A 5,562-nucleotide genomic window follows, 5' to 3' on the forward strand; every position below is an offset into this window, starting at 1 on the left:
GCTAAAATATTTCGTTCAATTGGTAGTATAATCATCATCGAAATCATCATTATTTGAAATATCTGTTTTGAAGAAGAGTGTTGTTGGTGTTGAGGCGTTGAAACTCATTGATGATTTGGCATTAAATTGTGTCCAAAGGCAAGATAAGAAATACAAGTGTAAGAATATGATTCGTAATCTTTCAAAGATGTTTTTTCCACAATTTTCAAACAAAACAGTCATTAGTCAATCTGTACAAATGTAAGTTGGTATAAAACTACATATTTTTATTTGCTCTTTTCGAGATGATCAATAAATTAAAGCACAAGGAAAAACTAATTTTAAACTTAGTTCTGTAAATCATTAATTTTTGATTTGAAGGTTTCATTTTATGTTGTGGACAAGTTTAAATCCACCTAAAACAATTCCGGGAAATTCCCATTCTGGAAAATTCCAGATTATTTCCTTAATACCATAGGATTTCTAATATTTTAAATATTCGCTTATTCGTCAATTATGTATCAGTCTTTTAACTAACTTTCTCTCGCAAATTTGAGTGTAAACTATAGCCACCATGTCATCCCGAAGGTACCTCTCCAGTAACCGGAACTCTGCCCTGTGGGCTACCGATTATGTGTACCAGATTATGTGGTTCTATGGTTTTACCCCTTGTCAAATCATTCCAAGGAAAGACTGAGGATACATTTTATCATCACCAGTTTATAGTCCCGGCAGACTAGAGATATGGTAGCACCTCTTTTCTTCTTGATTTTTAATAACAGAAAATGAAAGATCATTTCCGGCCCTATACATATTCCGATCCTTATATGTTAATAGCGGAGTCGATATAGCCATGTCCGTCTGTCTGTCTATATTTACAATCAGTTTTCAGAAGATCCTTGATATCTGCGAGATCCGAATCTTCGATAATTCTGTTAGACTGCTTTCGAGAAGGGTATATAAGATTCGGTACAGAAGAATATAGAAATCTTACTTGCATGATAAAGGAGAAATATAATAATATTATTTTTCAAGTCGAATATCACGTTCTTTAATAATCTCTGGGGAATTTTTCGATTGCTCATGATTATGAGGTAGTACCATATAAGTAGTATTGAACAATTAAAAGTGTATAATGAATGAATACTAATATGAGTAAGAAAATTATTAATGATTTAAAATAATGAGTAACATTTTTAACTCTAAATTTTTAACAACAAAGTCTCTTTAATGCCTTATATATATAATACAATTGAGATTCTTATATAAAATACTGAATAATTATCAAACGGAATACTTTTCAAACTCCTTACACTGCTCATCCTCCAAAGTTAAGTGTTCAATGCCACTAACTCTGACGTGTATACCATTGGTGCCAAATATTTTTGGACCCATTACAAAAGGTAATACATTTGGTGATCTATACTTAGTTAAACAAAAATTGACCATCTTTAGCAAAACGAAATTCAGTTTCACAAAATGCTATGGACAGTTTAAAAGGTTTGCTAAAATCGGAAAAGGGAAATGGATTGGCATCATCGATTTCTTCCTGACCAAATCTAGAAGATAAGAAAATAAAACCATCAACCTCTTTATCATCAAATCTATAAGAAACATATAACACAAAATTAAAACAAACCACACACACATACATATGTAGATTAAAAATACTACACCAATTTCGTCTTCTTTTCGGCTTTTACAATTTCTTATAATTTTTTTGGTATCAAAACGCACACTCACATGTAACTCTTGACGTTTATTGTCCCGTGCATGACGGAATTGTATTATAAATCTACCGTTATTATTACCCTCTAAGCGGGCTGAGATTATCATTATATGACCGGGTTTAAAATATATAGGTTGATCATTGCTAAATCTAAATAATCCTCTATTATTTGTATGGGTGGCCAGATGTGAGGAAAATTTGTGATGATCCATTGTTTAATGTATTCCAATTTTCCGGTTATTTCCACAGCCTGTATTTGTAGTTTGGCTAAATTGTGGTTGTATTTAAAGTTGGCGAATGGTTTATTATTGAGTGCAATATAAAATTTAGTTTCGGCTAACATGATGTAAAATTTGAAATCGTTAAGAAATTCCGCTAATATAAGATCTTTGGGTTCGATGTTATTGTTGTCACTGGGTGGAAATTGAGTAAATATAATTTGCTTTTTGTAAAGTCCAAGAGTATTTGCAGATCTAAATCATCATCATCGAAGGGATTATTAGAAGTTTTGCTACGCCCAAGTTAATGGAGATTCTGAAAAAAAAAAAAATATTATTATGTTATGTCGTAGTTCTAATTTAATTTCGGAAGTGGTCCTATATGTGGTTATAAGTAATTTTGGACAGATTGTTATTATTACGATTTACTCATTTTTTGTATATTTACTGGTTATGAAAATTGTTAGAGGATTTTGCTTCTTACATAACATATTTATGTTTAATTTTATCTTCTAACATTTTAAGGGCGGGGTAATCATGGGCCGACATTTTAATGCCGATTTATTCTAAACAATAAGCTCTAAAATCAGAAATCTGTTTTAAATTAATATTTACATACATATGTATATTACGATTAAGGAATTTTTATATTAAATTATTCGCAAAATATCGGCTCTTGAAGAATAGAGTGGAATAGACTAGAATATAGACCAGACTAGACTATAGACTAGACTATAGACTAGACTATAGACTAGACTATAGACTAGACTATAGACTAGACTATAGACTAGACTATAGACTAGACTATAGACTAGACTATAGACTAGACTATAGACTAGACTATAGACTAGACTATAGACTAGACTATAGACTAGACTATAGACTAGACTATAGACTAGACTATAGACTAGACTATAGACTAGACTATAGACTAGACTATAGACTAGACTATAGACTAGACTATAGACTAGACTAGACTAGACTATAGACTAGACTATAGACTAGACTATAGACTAGACTATAGACTAGACTATATACTAGACTATAGACTAGACTATAGACTAGACTATAGACTAGACTATAGACTAGACTATAGACTAGACTATAGACTAGACTATAGACTAGACTATAGACTAGACTATATAGACTATAGACTAGACTATAGACTAGACTATAGACTAGACTATAGACTGACTATAACTAGACTGACTAGACTATAGACTAGACTATAGACTAGACTATAGACTAGACTATTGACTAGACTATAGACTAGACTAGACTATAGACTAGACTATAGACTAGACTATAGACTAGACTATAGACTATCTATACTAGACTATAGACTAGTCTATAGACTAGACTATAGACTAGACTATAGACTAACTATAGACTAACTAGACTAGACTATAGACTAGACTATAGACTAGACTATAGACTAGACTATAGACTAGACTATAGACTAGACTATAGACTAGACTATAGACTAGACTATAGACTAGACTATAGACTAGACTATACTAGACTATAGACTACTATAGACTAGACTATTGATTAGACTATAGGTCCATAATAATCACTCCGAATCGCACCCAGATGCGTCAAGATGACGAATGTGGATCAGCTACATGTGGAGACCAGGTTGTTGTTAGTCAGACAACGTAATGTGTTGTTGACCAAACAGTTTCTGTTTGCATGCTATCGCCTAGTCACCCCAACTATCAATTCTGATGCTGGATCCCCCTCCTATTCACATTCCGATGAATTTCCGACGCTTTTGCAGCAACATCCAAGACGTCATACCATCGGACATCGACAGCAAGCGCCTGAGAAATTTTGCATCAAATGGCAGTCAGTGAAGTTATTAACGGTTTCAGAATGAATCGCCGAATGTCCATGAATGAAACTGCTGCCTCAGTCCTAGGTCTATAAAGACCTATGGTTAAGACTGACCGAGATGGCGAAGTTTCTCCAGCTCCCCCTTCCACCCACAGACTCTAACTCAATTAATTATTTTTTTTATTATTTTAAGGAAAGAACAAAAACAAGTACTGATACAACAAGCAATGGAAATTGTTTCGTGCAAAGGCCTTATAGTTTATTTTCAGAAAAAAATATCAAAGCGGGTTTATAACGGAATCAGAATTCTAGATCAAAACTCAATTAAAAGTCAGTATGAAGAATGTATATTTCAAACACAATATATTATGAAGCAATTATATTACAATTATGTTTTTAAGATTTGTTGCATTTTTAATTATTTAGAATCGTTATAAAATAGAAAAATTAGCTAAATAATAAATCACTTGAACTTACAGATGATTTATTTATTAATCGACTGTGATTGAAACAATTATAAATACATTTTAATTATATACATATGTATTTTAAACACACTATGTAATAAAGTTCACAACAGATTTGTTATTGTTTTAATTTAAAGTGAATATTACTTCGAAAATTTTAATATTTACCTGTTAGCATCTTGTTGGGCTTTTCCACAAATTTCCAAAATATGTCCAAATTGTAGGGGTTGTAGCAATTGGCTTGAAATGATGGAGATTCCATTTGCGTTGATATCGTTTTAAGCGCGTAAATTAGTTCGTCTTGCTACGATTTCTTATTAAACTTAAATGTTTATAATGATTTTTTGTTCAGCTACACTCAAACAATACTTAAGAGATTTGTTTATAAAAATGTAAATAATTTTATGTTTATTTACGGATTGGTTTTGTTTGTGTGTACACAGTGGTGACAGAGAAGATAATTGTAATTATAAAAAATTAAGAATTGTTAAGTCTTTAAAGTATGTTTATGAACATCACAATTCAAATCCAAACCGAGCGGAATATACTGATATCGATCTAGGGCGGATCGTATTTATAAGTCAGTGAGTTAAAAAAATAATAAAAAAAATACATACTTAATATCTTTTTAATATAATTCAATATTAAATTATTGACTGAACACTTTAACACTTTACCCACTGTGCACTGGGTAATTCACACGATCGCTAATACCGGCCACAAGCATTTATAGAATTCATAAGTTTCTTCACATCTCTACTGCAGGGTGGCACGCAGGCCGAGAAACGATCTGCTATTTCTTTGTGATCACATTAAGATCGAGTAAATGTGGGGTTTTCTTCTTTAAATAAATAATATTGATTAGCACTCACAACATGATTCATTTGTTAAGAGCGGTTTTATATGAGTGCCTCAAACAATAAGATATTGATATTTAGTTTAGTCGTGTGTTAAACATAAATAAATGCGGTTCTTTATTTTTTTGAAAAGTTATTGAGTGAGTTAAATGGCATCTTTATTTCAAACGACATTAGTGCAACATTTAGAATTCGGTCAAAATTTGGTAATAAAGCAAAAGCCGAAGAGGATGCAACATGGTAAATATTTCAATGATTATAAACTACCTGTTCTTTCATTTTAAAATATACAGTTTGTAATACATCGAGTATTGGCTGTCTGTGGACCCACAAAAGTATATATGTATATTCTGTCTCATAGCTATGTATTGGGCATACTCGGCAGGTGCTAGGGGACCACGATTTCAACTTACACTTTTAAATGAGTGTGAATGGCTCCCCTGGAATAAAGCGTAAACAGTCATAAATATATTGAA

At 31.8% G+C, this 5,562-nt stretch overlaps 1 pseudogene; it reads right to left on the bottom strand.

Moving 5' to 3' along the window:
- Window positions 1–1,172: 1,172 nt before the first annotated feature.
- The window catches only part of LOC119614081, a 9,647-nt pseudogene continuing 5,257 nt past the window's right edge, over window positions 1,173–5,562 (bottom strand).

Source organism: Lucilia sericata, unplaced genomic scaffold (assembly GCF_015586225.1).
Source record: "Lucilia sericata isolate MDLA Ls3-8-SP2 unplaced genomic scaffold, ASM1558622v1 Contig002573F_arrow, whole genome shotgun sequence".
Classification (NCBI taxonomy): domain Eukaryota; kingdom Metazoa; phylum Arthropoda; class Insecta; order Diptera; family Calliphoridae; genus Lucilia; species Lucilia sericata.